The following is a 14,242-nucleotide window of genomic DNA, read 5'->3' on the forward strand; positions in this document are numbered from 1 at the left end:
TGTTCCTACTGAATTAAGAGATAGGCTTCATAAATTTGCTGGTAATAATGCAATCAATGTAGAAGAGCATCTAAAATCATTTGGTGACCTGATAAATGATTATGAAATTGTAGATGAAGATGTCATCATGAAACTATTTGTACAATCCTTGGTAGATGATGCAAAGGATTGGTATAGAGGTCTGCCTGTGAATAACATTGGTTCTTGGGAGGATTTTAAGAATTGCTTCCAGGAACAATATGGTGATAAAAAAAATGTGAGCTTCATGCTCAATGAGTTCAATAATATTAGGAAGTCTGACAATGAAATTGTCATAGATTTCAACACTAGATTCCAGAAAGCAATGCATAGGCTTTATCAAGTGATGAGATTAGATGATAATATGTGTCTGAACACTTATTATAATGTTTTGATTCTAAAATGGCCTATATTCTGAGGGATAAGAACCCGCATAATCTAAGGGATGCTTTTAGGATTGCCATTAATATAGAAAGTAATAGGAAAGCATCCAGAAAAGTAGGAAGGAGAACTGATGGAAGGTGTAGATAGGAATCTGGAAATCATCAAAGCAATAGCAAATTGGACTAGCTCAATCACGAAAACTCAATTGCAATGACAAATCCTAATTACATTCAATATAGATGCATAAAAAACAAGACATTCAATTCAAATGCAAACCATCACAAATGTGAATATCTCCTCCAGAAATCTCCATTGTCCTTCTTTCTCCTTCAAATTACTTTGTTTTGTGGATCTCACCTTCAAGTGCATAAGTATAATATGAAAGCAAGATTGACAAGATGAGACAACAGCATAAGGGTACTAGAAGCGTGATTGATTCGACCTTTTGATTGAAGAAATTCATCCAATTTATAGACAAATTGGAGAAAAGACCAGATTAGCATGAAAGTGATTCGAATGGAAATTCAAATCAAGAATAGCAAAATTATGACAAGAATATGACAAATTTCTATGCAAGGATTTATGACAATTTATGACAAATTGCTATGCAAGGATTATGACAAGAATTTGAAATAGAAATAGACATTTAGGAATTTAGGAGAAATTAGAAAATTAAGTTAGAAATGATGACTTGGAATTTAGGAAATTGATGAAAATTAGGTAAATTAATTAATGATTTCTCTTTCATTAATTAATTTACAAAAAGAGGAGGAATTAATTAGCCAATTAAATAAACATTTAATTGTGACAAGAAGACTTAGGATAAATAAATCATTAACCTAGAGGGAGAAATGACAAACAAGGTTAAATGAATAAATCATGAAACCCTAGAAGATGAATTAGAAATGCAAGGACGACAATTAGGTCTTGATGTAAGATTGATTTGATGTCGATTCGATCATGATTTTGAATTGATAAATGATTTGATTGATAAATGCACCAATTGACAAGGAACAATGACAAATTGATCGAAATTGACATGATTGAGAAAGATGACGATCAATGACAAATCGATCGCAAAATGACAAGATTGACAAGAGGACAAGGATCGATGTCGAATCGATCGCAAGATGACAAGATTGAAAAAAGGACAAAACCCTAATTCTATCATTGATTAGGATCGACGATGTCCAAAATGATGACAAATGAACACGCACATTGATACGATAGGATAAGATTGACCAAAATCATGACTGAAGGTTATTATCGACAAGACCAAACTCAAAAGTGAGACAAATGAAGAATGCAGAAGAAGGACTCGATGCTCGCAAATGATAAAAACCAAGTGCACGACATAGGAGAAATGTTAATGCGATGCAAAAACCCTAAAATAAGGCAATGTGCAAATGTTAAAGTATGACTCCGCAAGCATTGACCATTTTTAGACGTCTACATTTTGCCTCTCTTTGAGACAATGTGATTCTAAGCATTGTTTCAAAGAAAAATAATGAAAATACCCCAGACAATAATAATGACATATGCATGCCCCCTAGAGGAATTGGTCGGAAACATCCAAAAGAGAGGCCAATTGATCGATAAGAATGATAGAATATGATAGGAGCAAACAGACTAAAAATCGGGGATTAGATACACAAAGGACAAGCAATTGAAGGTGCAAAAGACTGCAACTAGCATAAGATGGAGAGGGTGCACGTCCATCTATGCACTGACAAAGATCTATAAATGAGACAAAGAGAGTGAAAAGAGCTCATTTGCACTAGCCAAAGAGGAGAATTTGTTGCTCTCGAAAAGGACGCTGGTAGAGATGCTGAACATTCCAATGGCAGATCACCTATGAGAACATGTACACATGTACAGATGACTGAATGATGCAGGAGTAGCGGTATGTATCTCAAAAACCCATATTGTCAATTTTATGAATTTGACTTGCTTGCGGGACATTGCGGGGCCCACACAGAATGTAGAAAGTGACTTCTGCGCCTGTGTGAGCGCATCCAGCACTTGTGTAGGGTATGTTGCGCTTGTGTAGGGTACACAGGCGCAAGTTGATGCAACACAGGCACAATTGTGCACTGGGAACCCAAATTTGATCAAAAACAGCATGCGAATGATCCGAAAAGGGGGAGAAGGGTAGGATAAGTCAAAATAGATTAGAAACACCCTGATTTGGATGAGAAACAAGGAAATGTAGCCCATAGGAGCAAACCCTAAAACTGACAAAATGTGCCCCAATTATGATGCAGAGTCGACAGTATCCACTGATTATGCGGGAGAACCGACCTGACTGCTTCATGTTATGACATAGACTCAGGAGCACAGATAGAGATACATTAGTAGGACTTGGTTTATACTATATCACAATCATGCCCAAGATTAGGGCAAACACAGGACTGCTTACCGCATTGGTAGAGCGATGGCATTCAGAGACTTCCTCGTTCCACCTGGCGACTGGAGAGGCAACGGTGACACTAGAGGATGTATGGCATATCCTCCACATTCCGATCCATGGGGAGATGATAGAGTATGATCCAATGACAGGGAGAGACACTTTGTGTAGATTATTTGAGTGCGATGTAGATGATCTAGATATCGTAGAGAGGGAGATTGGCTAGGAGACCATGGCATTAGAGTATGATCGGTGATATGTGGTGATAGTAGTGGTTATAGCATGCCTACTAGCAGGGGACAGATGAGGACATGGATTCCCTATTGGATGGGGAAGAGTGCTAGAGAGGATGGTGACAGAGGGGACGATGTACGCATGGGGACCATGTGTACTTGCTATGCTATATTTTCAGTTGCATCAGATAGCATATCAGGGAGTTCAGACTTTGAGCTGTGGGGTCACACTATTACAGGTATGGGCATTTGAGCACATAGCCATATGTCGACTGATCACAGAGAGACAGGTATTACCACACTGACCATATGTGTGCTGCTATGGGGGAGCACTGAGATAGGGTCCTTTTGGATACATATTGTATTGGCGACATGAGCTAGACAGATTGAGAGAGTTCACATGGAGGCCATATCTTGATTGCCCTAGATGGTCAGATGATAGTGATGAGCTACTATACTACAGATAGGAGAGATACCTAATTGGGCGAATAGTGAATCACCAAAGAGTGATTAAGATGTACCTGCTAGAGAGAGTCAGACAACGGTTTGGAGAGAGACAGGATGTACTGAGAGGGACTGCACACTTTGCCCGATCTCACAGAGAGACGAGTCAGTGGGGGAGGATGATTCAGCCACACATAGCATATGCTAACTTCACACAGCTACAGCAGAGATAGTGGGATTGGAGATCAGATGTGGTGGACGTTGGGACAACAGAGGAGTATGAGCGATGGTTTGCACGATGATGGCCAGTGCCATTGATAGATCCTGATATTCCAGTACCTAGGAGATAGGAGGACTTCCCACTCACTGGAGAGGAGGAGGGAGATGATGAGGATGGAGAGGAGGATGAGGATGGAGAGGATGAGGGGGATGATGAGGATGGAGATGATGAGGGTGAAGATTATGAGCCAAATTCAGGCAATCAAGAGTCATTGCAGGATATACCCATAGAGCCGGAGACAGCTAGGATAGAGGAGATGGAGATGTGCAGGGCTACCATAGCGAGTCAGTAGGATCACATTGCGACATTAGAGAGACAGAATGCTATCTTGAGGACAGAGTAGGATCAGTTTAGAGCAGAGATAGCCAGATTGACAGTGGCTTGAGATACTGTTATAGCCCAAGCACAATAAGAGGGGCAAAGAGTCACTGAGTATATTGGGTCGACTAGGGATGCCAATGCATGTGAGATGGCACAGATGTTGGTAGAGACTGGAGAGGAGATACGCCATTGGAGGACACTATGTGAGAGTGCAGTTCCACCAGAGCAGAGAGCAGCATCATATCAGGCACGATCGAGGACAGAGAGCAGGCCACGTTCATGGAGGTCAGTGAGCAGCATGGGGGTGAGTGGACCTATGAGACCACCACAGCCAGGACCTAGGGCAGGAGGGACATCATCCTTGAGACATGGCAGGGATGAGGAGGACAGAGGGAGCACCCAGTGACAGAGGCACGTGCTCCTTAGGACAGATAGATGTAGTTTGACATTTATGTAGTCAGCCTGCGGGCCATACTTAAGACAGACAGTCCAATTTTGTACTCCGACATTATTTTGATATATGATATGATATGCAGTGCTATGATGGGATGCAATGGGTTATGACTTATGTGTTTACTTTTCATGTATGGATGGCTTATGCACTGTTTATGTACCATTGTGGAACATGTATGGATATATATTTTTTTTATGTGTTTTTGATGCATTTATAATGTGAAATGGATAAAATGCTTGATGTGATACTTGATATAATGCAAATGTACTAACCAATGAATGTAGGATGCAACTTATGTTTTTGGAGATCGGAGAACTAGACCGAACTAACGGAAGAAATGTTAGTAAGAAGAAATGAGATAGAGGACAGTTAGAGACGAAGAAAAACTTGCTTTCAGTAATGCACTTTGTAGGTGAGAACCTTTATTTAATGTGGAAAAATGGATGCATAGCATCATGGCATTGAAGACCAAAGCTGAAACGTAACCCTTTTTGCAAAAGACAAACACATCGCACACAAGGAATGAGTGAAGCATCCTAGGGTGCATACATCAAGGGTCGAGGTATGTGCGGCGTTCACAAAGCAAACGTACTTATCATAGACACCCAATGATATAGTTGCCCCAGTTTGTGAAAAACATTCCACAAACAACAATCACAACAAGAAAAAAGGGACCATGAACCATCCCGGTCACTCTAAATCACTCAGTGACATCATCGAGCAAAATAGGAACATGATTGAAGATAAATCAATAAATGATAAGACTCGCTAATTCCAACAAGTCAAACAAACAACTTGATCTTCATTGTCAAAAGTGGAAAGTGTTGATAGGACGTTCATGTTGTCTGGTTTCAGGGAATGCGGTACCTCGTCTAAGATAGGACACAGTCTGGTTTCGAGTGTACCACATCCTGTATAAGACCCATGATCATAGTGACAAGAACAAATGATATTGATGTTGATTGATTGGTATGACAAATTTGATCAGTTTGCATGTCTGGTTTGATTGAAAAGTTCATCTGTGAATGCATGATTTGTAGTAAAGCGCAGTGTGTGATTGTGTGTCGTTGGATGTATGCGCAGTGATCTACCTATGTACAAAGGGGATATTTTTGTTTTGTTTTTTCGAGTTTTTACAATTTGTTTTTGTTTGTTTTTTCAGGACTTTATTTGACTTTTTTTTTTGGATTATTTTAGGACATTTTTTATTTTTTTGGGATTATTTCAGGACATTTTTTATTTTTTTTTGAGATTATTTCAGGACTTTATTTGATTTTTTTGGATTTTTTCAGGACATTTTAGCTGAAAATGAACACATGATTTTTTTGATGTTTTTGAATGTTTTCAGGATTTTTTTCAATTTTTTTGATTATTTCAGGACATTTTTCAATTTTTATGATTTTGCCCCCAGTGTCTAGCAAGGCAAGGAATATGACAGGTAAATAAAAAGGCTTTCTGAAATGTTGGTGGATAGAGGGAAGACAAAGGCCTTTTATCATGGAGACAGTGGGACAAGTGACTGGATATGACAATGTAAAGCAGTGACATGGCATGAGGGACATGTCAAGAGGTTTTTGAAACCATGTTTAAATTTTGCGTCCTTATGTCAGATCAAGATCAAGGAATGAAAAAGGGTGTATGGATAGTGATAAGATATGGATAGGATAAGCAAGACCAAGAATGGATAAGGGACATGGACTGAAGGTCGGGGTTGGCTAAGGGATAGTGGCAGAAAGTCGCAATAAGCCAGGGAATATGGATGAAAGGTTGTAATAAGCAAATGGATAAAGACCAAAAGCTATGATGGACTAAAAACTGCAAACCAGATGCATGATGCCATGATGGTCCTTAGCCTTGTCAAGATCAAAGGTGGAAAGAGGAAATGGACATGAGGGACAATAGGATAATGGAGGAGTATGACATGGTATGATAGGATAACGAAGGGCAATAGGATATGAAGGAGGAAACCTGCCCCCAAGTGTGGTGTGAAAGAAGTTCATAAATTATGCATGATGCCTGTTTGCCAGGTTTTCATCACGGTACTTGCCCAAGGTGCCTGTTTTCCAGGTTTTCACCAGTGGACGAATTATTTTTGCTTTACATTTTTTTTTCTTTTTTCTCACCTTTTTTTTTTTTTGTATTTTGACTTTTTCAATAGAAGATGGACACCTGATAGGGGATGGAAGAAGGACTCAAGCATCTTTTTTGTTTGGATAGTAGCCTTGAAAAAAAAATGGACCATGACCTTTAAAAGTATGCTCAAAGACGTTGGTAGGATAAGGACATGGAAAAAGAGATGAAACTAAGGCAAGGATTTATGCAAAGGATGGGATCAAAGGGATCGAAGGATGGAAAATATGCATTGGATAATGGATAGGGTATTGGAAGAATTGGGCTTCACTGGATGGAAATGTTGGCAAGATTGACATTGGCACACACCTTGAGGGGTGATGGACTGATGGAGGAAAAATGTATTTTGGATATTGAGATTTTGACGGAGGGAAGGCTATGGATTTTGGGACATAAGGGCCCAAAACGGATGAAGAAGGTGGTGGAGAAATAGACTTGGAAGGTTTGGATGGAGGAATAGAAATTTTAGATGCCAATTTTGATGTTTCTTTAAGCTTTTGTGCTTCAAGGAGCCTCTTAGGGATCCACATGGTTTTTTATTTTTCATGCTTTTGTGGTTCATTGGAGTGCATTTCTTGCACAAGGGATTTAGGAACCCATATATATTTTGACTTTTCTTTATTTTTCTCAGTGGGCCTTTGTGGCCTTTTGGATATTTCTTTTTCTTTATAGATCATATTGTTCTTTGTTTTGACATGTTGATTATATTGGACATGTTGATCCTTGAATACATGTGGATTGCTAGACTTATGACTTTTATACTTGGCATCCAAATTGCTTGGAGGAGAAAAGGAATGCATGGATGGATATGATTGAAATGGAATTCTTTTGGATTGATGAAATTTACTCAAGGATGTGTGCCTTTGCTGCCCTTGCATAGAGGATGAAGGGATATAAGGACCTAAGATGGATGGAAAGTATGATGGGGAAGGTGTATGTTTTGATTTTGATGGAGGGATACCAACGTTTTGAGACTGAGTTGTGTAGACATGACCCTTAACATTTTCTTTCATATGGAGGAGTTCTTTCTTGTGAAGGTCTACCCATTTTCCTTTATGAATATCTTGACTTGTAGGATACTCTTTTCTTTGGGAAGAAGATGCGAGTCCATTATGAGGTGGATATGATATGAGAGAAATAATGAGATCTTGAAGTGGATTGGATTGCACCAAAGTGGAAGAACCCATTGTTAATGTCAGGGGTTCATGAACATCTTGCACTGACATGTTCGAATCATGAGGGGGACTAGGATTGTGTAGTGGACATGGTTCTATGACAAGCTCTTCAAGAGATGGAATGGGAGAAATAATGGGATCATCAAAAGAAATGCGCTCTTGGAGTGAATATGGAGGATTAAGACAAGGAGATGGAGGAGCAAGTGGATCTTGTGGAGGATTTGAAGTTATGATAGGGTCTTGTGTTGGAAATGAATTTGGAAGGATACTTTGATCTTGACAAGGAGGAAGATCATTGGAATCCTCTTTAAAGGTGCTTTTCACTGGACTTTTAATGGGATCATCGGAAAGGATGGAAGGGATATCTTGATCTTTCTTAGGAAGTGAAATGTCAATGGGATTTGAAAGGGTGTTGTGTTCTTAAGTAGAAGGGACAAGAATAATGGAATCATTGCGAGTGTCTGGGGAAATGGGATCTTAGTCAACAATTGGATGGGATGATAAGGTTTTAGGATCTTGATCTTGTATTTCTTTAGGACTCATTTATTTGTGCTCTAAATTATCCTCTTGACATGGGGTTGGACTTTGGATATGCATGGAGGATTCTGACAAGGGATCAATGTTTTGGCATGAAGGAAATGTACTTTGAACATTTGTGATGGATTCTGGCAAGGAATCAATGCTTGAACATGAGGAAGAGGGACTTTGAATGGGGTCCTCTAAAATAGGTAATGGCAATAAAGTGAATGGTGGCATTGGGTCTTGTATTTCTGAAACATGACAAGGATGTGCATCATGAATTGGATTATCTTGGAAATCAATTATGGATATCCCTTGGATAATTTCATCCTTGGGTGTATTGTTTGATGATGACAATATGGAAGGTTCTTGTGAAACTTCTAAAGGTGTAGGGATAGATGCCACTGGAGAGTCAATTTGTTTGTGGGGGGATGAGGCATTGCTAGACATAAGTGTATTATCTTGATCTTCCTCAAAGAACTCATTTGGTAATTTCCTTAAGATCATTGCAATAAAGCCACCTTTCTTTCGAGGTTTTGACATAGTTGTATATGGAATTTGAACTTGTTTGGCAAGGATTTGGTTCTGGTCTGATATCATGTTTTGATTTCGAACTAGATGTTGATCAAATTGGTTTGACATGTTCAAAATTTGTCTTGGTGCATGTTGCAAGTTTTGTTTGTGAATTTGTGATTGTGGTTGTTGACATTGATATGTTAATTGAACTTGTTGATATTCCACCATTGGTTGGACCATTTGTTGATATTGTATAGTTGATTGGACATATTGTTGAAATTGGATCATTGGTTGTATATGTTGGACCATTGGTTGTGTCTGTTGGAAATGTTCGAACTGTTGAACAATTGGTTGTGATGGTTGAAAATCTGATTGATAGTAAACACCTTCTTGTTCTTGTTGTGGAGGCACATAATGTTGAAATTGATGTTGTCTCTTTTCTTGAAATTGTTTCATCATCTCTATTTGTGATAGGAGAGTTGGTATGTCTGATCATTCAAGAAGAGATCTTACATCAATTGGCTCAATCTTTGGATTTTGACCTGGAAATTTTTGAAACATTTTGGACATTTGTGATCTATTCTTCTCAATGTTTTTCACTCTTTGTTCCAAAATCTCATTTTCTTGAGCTAGTTTCTCCTCTAGTTTTTGTATTTGGAGACTTGTTTCATCATAAAAAGTTTGATCAATGTTGCTTTGTTGTTGGGTTGAATAGAATTGTGATTGCATTGTCAGTTGATATGTCAAACTTTGTTGGGTCATTGGTGCTTGGAACCTTGTTTCAATAGACATGTCACTATGAAATGTTTTTGGGATTTTTGATTTTAAAAGGATGATGTATGATATGCAACTAGATGCAAACTAAATAGACGAAATGCAATCTATGGCAAGAATGCAACCTATTGTTTTTGTTGTTTTTTCAAGATTTTGACAAACTTTTTGGTATACAAATATAAAAATGAGACCCTTAGGAAATTGAAATGATGTCTAGACCTCAAAGGACAAAAGGACCAAGTGACAAAAGGACAAAATGACAATGTCTCACCTATATGCTTGGATACTAAGCTAGGTTTGACCAAATGACATGGATGACAAAAAGACAAAAGTTTGATAAGGTCTAGACTTCTTAACAATGACTTAGGGTTTATTCAAAGATTTGGATTACTCAAGTATGACAAAACCTAGTTTTGACACTATATGCAAAGGGACAATTACTATGCAAATGACCCTAATATGATATGATAATGACCCAAGCTTAATGAAGAGACCTAGGGTATGCAAATGTGACCTAATATTATGAGGACAAGGATGCAAATGCAAATGTATGACAATGTCAACTTAAGGCAAAACCTAAGGTTGAATTATGAAATGGTATTGGTCTAATGGAAGAGGACACATGCAAATGGATGACCCTTATTGATATGCAAAGGAGTATGACCTAGGTGAAACCTAACCTTGGTAGTTGACAATGAATTTGCAAAATGCAAACCTAGGATGAACCTAAATCTAAGTGACATGAATGTTGAGACAAGATTTTGAAAAATGTTTTAACAACCATGTTTGAAGGTGTTTTGAACTTTGTTGAATGAAATACTCTTGTGTTTAACCTTGTTTTGAATCAATTTGTCTTGTTTTTGAAATGAGACACAACTCAACTTTTGACAAGAAAAGAAGACAAGATATTTTAACTTAGACTCAAGACAATCATGCTCATTCACACATTTCTTATGGTAGGTAAGGACATTAGGTACTTGAGAGGTAGACTCGTTATGAGATTCAAGGAGAATACATAGATGCTTGACCCCATGAGCTCCCCTCCATGGCACTCACTTCTCAAGGCAGCCAAGCATCAGTCCCCATGGAAATCTCCCCATGGCAAACTTAGTATCTCTTCCAAGTATCCGATCTCCTCCTTCTCAAGCAACTAGAAGGATTTTTGGCCTCTAAATACAAGGTGTTTAGTAAGGATTTTTGTTAAGCGTTACTCCTTGGTGTCATGCAAGCTTGATTGAGACATAGGCCCACCAAGATACCAAACAAATGTAGTTGTGCAAACATGATTTAGACTGTGAGGCCCTACTTAGATGTTGATATGAGAAAGAGTCCAAGGGTCATCACTTCCCAAGTAACTACAATTCCCACATAACCCTTCCTTCAAAGCTTTCGCCCATCAGGTATTTATTTATAGTGAGTTAGAATGCCAAGGTATTCTAGTTGTGCTCACTTTGGGTTGTTCCCCTCTCACGATTGTCACTTGCTTGCAAAACAAAGCAAATGGTCGGGAAAGTAGGCCCTCTAAAGGTAACACACAATCCAAAACATGAGAATGGTATTGAAGATCTGGATTTCTGATCACCCTAAGAAGGATGAGAGCATACTCTCCTACTCCAATGTCAAACTCGACAAAAAAAGAAAACACATATTCATTCCATCCTACTTAGAAAACATACTAGGTGCCTAATTATGAATCACAAACACAAAGTTTGGTTGGAATACAAAGGCAACCTACAAAATCACTAAGTTAGAAGTTTGATTTGTTTGGTCTTTGACTAGCAAACCTGCATAAGATTTGTTAGTAGTTTCATTCTCAGTCTTCGTCACACATAATGCCAAGGTTCTTCATAGAGAATCAGTACCAAAGAAAACCAAAATGCAAGAACAGAATGCCAAACAAAGTAATTTGCAAGCAAAAACACTAATTTTCACCTTTGTTTCTGGGCTTACACAGGCGCATAATGTCTTGACACAAGCACATAATGCATTGACACAGGTGTAGAATGAATTGTCACAAACACAGATCCCTCTGACATAGGTGTAGATCCCTTTGACATAGGTGCAGAAGTGCTCACACAGGCACAGATCCCTTTGACACAAGCACAGAAGTGCCCAGAAAGCCCTGAGTTGCCCTGTTTCTTGGGTTTTTACCTGCAAATCAGCTCAAAAGGCACTCAAAACATGGTTAGATGGTTAGTTCACATCGAGCTCACCAAAAAATGTAGATAGGAATTTGGAAATCATCAAAGCAATAGCGAATTGGACTAGCTCAATCATGAAAACTCAATTGCAATGACAAATCCTAATTACATTCAATAGAGATGCATAAAAAACAAGACATTCAATTCAAATGCAAACCATCGCAAATGTGAATATCTCCTCCAGAAATCTCCATTGTCCTTTTTTCTCCTTCAAATTACTTTGTTTTGTGGATCTCACCTTCAAGTGCATAAGTATAATATGAAAGCAAGATTGACAAGATGAGACGACAACATAAGGGTACTAGACGCATGATTGATTTGACCTTTTGATTGAAGAAATTCATCCAAGTTATAGACAAATTGGAGAAAAGACTAGATTAGCATGAAAGTGATTCGAATGGAAATTCAAATCAAGAATAGCAAAATTATGACAAGAATATGACAAATTGCTATGCAAGGATTTATGACAATTTATGACAAATTGCTATGCAAGGATTATGACAAGAATTTGAAATAGAAATAGACATTTAGGAATTTAGGAGAAATTAGAAAATTAAGTTAGAAATGATGACTTGGAATTTAGGAAATTGATGAAAATTAGGTAAATTAATTAATGATTTCTCATTCATTAATTAATTTACAAAAAGAGGAGGAATTAATTAACCAATTAAATAAACATTTAATTGTGACAAGAAGACTTAGGATAAATAAATCATTTAACCTAGAGGGAGAAATGACAAACAAGGTTAAATGAATAAATCATGAAACCCTAGAAGATGAATTAGAAATGCAAGGATGACAATTAGGTCTTGATGTAAGATCGATTTGATGTCAATTCGATCATGATTTTGAATTGATAAATGATTTGATTGATAAATGCGCCAATTGACGAGAAACAATGACAAATTGATCGAAATTGACATGATTGAGAAAGATGACGATTGATGACAAATCGATCGCAAAATGACAAGATTGACAAGAGGACAAGGATCGATGTTGAATCGATCACAAGATGACAAGATTGAAAAGAGGACAAAACCCTAATTCTATCATCGATTAGGATCGACGATGTCCAGAATGATGACAAATGAACACGCACATTGATATGATAGGATAAGATTGACTAAAATCATGACTGAAGGTTATTATCGACAAGACCAAACTTGAAAGTAAGACAAATGAAGAATGCAGAAGAAGGACTCAATGCTCGCAAATGATAAAAACCAAGTGCATGAGATAGGAGAAATGTTAATGCGACGCAAAAACCCTAAAATAAGGCAATGCGCAAATGTTAAAGTATGACTCCGCAAGCATTAACCTTTTTTAGATGTTTATAGAAGGTTGTGGCAAGAATCAAAACAACAGCCAACTAAAGTTGCCAAGGAGGATGACAAATAGAGAAGTTGATGATTGCCATGAAAGATCTTACTGCTAAGGCAAGTAAAAATAATAAGCCTCATTACAATTGGCAAGATAGGCCTCCTAGATTACATGAAATGCCTTACAACACTACTTGGAAGGATGGCAAACCTCAAAATGATAAGCCAAAAAACACTCAGAGCCAAGATACCCCAGATCCCTTGAAAGGAGGAAATGTTCATAATATGGAAAATACTCCTTGGCGCACAGCCTGTGATGGACCACATTCTCCTCATCAATGTGTTGTAGCTCAATCCCTTGAAGAATCTATGAGAAAAGAAGGTGAGCCTAATATTAACATGTTTGAAATTGTTATTGACAGTGATGATGAGTCTTCACAAAGTGAGTCTACTGAGTGTGATGTGCTAAATAATAATAAATGTTACCAAGGGCAGATGACACTTGATTGACATCCTACTTTAAATGTGGCCACCATTGAAGATGAAGAGGTTCATCTCAGAAGACCCAGTGATGAAGAGGTAAGAAATCTTACTAAAGCTACCATAGCCAAAGCAAAGCATAGCTACAACTTGAGAAGTAGTAAAAAGGATGGAGATTAGGGTGAACCTAGCTCAATGTTCATAAAAGAGATATCTCAAAAGAAGATGACAAGTAGTAATGCCATTCCTCAAGATGGTCAGGAAAAGAATGACCAATCTAAAGATGTAGCCAAGAGTGTGGATAATAGTACTACTGGTGACTTACAAGGGACTGCTATAATAAAGAAGGCAAGTCAGCCTAAAGTAGAAAAAGCCAAAATTAATATTGAGCTAATTAGAAGTACCCCTTTTGATATGACTTAGGCTCTGACCCAAATGAAGGGTATAGTTCCATTGGTAGAATTATTGGAAATAAAGGAATATAGAGAAGTTGCTTTGTCTTTGTTTTCTACGATATCTGATAATAGTGTAACTATGCCTACAATTACCATGAAAGATGAAAAGGATCATGAGTTACAAACTCCAGA

This window comes from Cryptomeria japonica, chromosome 3 (assembly GCF_030272615.1).
Source record: "Cryptomeria japonica chromosome 3, Sugi_1.0, whole genome shotgun sequence".
Classification (NCBI taxonomy): Eukaryota; Viridiplantae; Streptophyta; class Pinopsida; order Cupressales; family Cupressaceae; genus Cryptomeria; species Cryptomeria japonica.